Below are 948 nucleotides of genomic sequence, written 5' to 3' on the forward strand. Positions count from 1 at the left end.
ATACCCGAATGGGAAATTGTATTCTGACCATCCCTGAAAAGTGGGTCAGAATTCAAATTATGTGCTTTGTTCCTGCTGTTGATTATTTTTTGGGTCAGCGATCTCAGTTTCACTGGGGATCAATATCTCAGCGTACTGAGCCGGCTCGCAGAGCGCCGTTACATCAGACTAAGAGTGTTTTTTTTTTTTTTTAAAAGACAATGTATCAGAAATAATGCTGTATACAAAGTGTAAGGTTATAGGGTGTGTGTGTGTGCGCGTGTGTGGGGGGAGGGGTTCAGGGATACAGTCAGTTTTTTTTGCCATGTGGTCTTCTTTGACACAGGCACTTCTGGTCTAACAGGCACTTCTGACATTTATATGTAAAGGTATGTGGGTGTGTGTGTGTGTGAGGTAGATGGAGGCAAGAGGTCAAAGCGGATAATATAAGCAGACAGACAACCACTCAATCACTTTATAAAGAGAGATGCTAGGTAGGAAATGGGATATAGGAGATTTAGTTTTGTTTCTGTTTTTTTTTTTTTTTTAGGGATGTACAATTGTTTTAATTTAAAGCTGCTATAATCNNAGGTTGGGGGGGGGGGCTGAAGAACAGAAGGAGAGTATTTTCAGACCACAGTATGAACTGCTAGTTTTTATTTCTCATCCTCATGTTTTGTTTTTACACGTTCACGCACAGCGACAGTTATACCTGTATTATTAACGTCGACCCTCCTCCTGGCAGCGGACCAAAAGTAAACGTCACTGTGGGGGCGTTGTTTCCGTAGAGACAGTGTGAGCGCTGTAGAGGTTGCAGAGTTGTTGCCATGGAGACAGCACCGGTGGATTTAGGAGGGGCTAATGTGTATGTTTTAGAGGTAGAACCGTTCTAACACTCCAGCCATCGCACGAAGCCGATGGCAAACTAACCTGAATAGGACTGTAGAAAGTTTATTTATTTATTTTTAG

The sequence above is a fragment of the Morone saxatilis genome, unplaced genomic scaffold (genome assembly GCF_004916995.1).
Source record: "Morone saxatilis isolate NCDOM2014 unplaced genomic scaffold, NCSU_SB_2.0 Contig2, whole genome shotgun sequence".
In the NCBI taxonomy this organism is placed as follows: Eukaryota; Metazoa; Chordata; class Actinopteri; family Moronidae; genus Morone; species Morone saxatilis.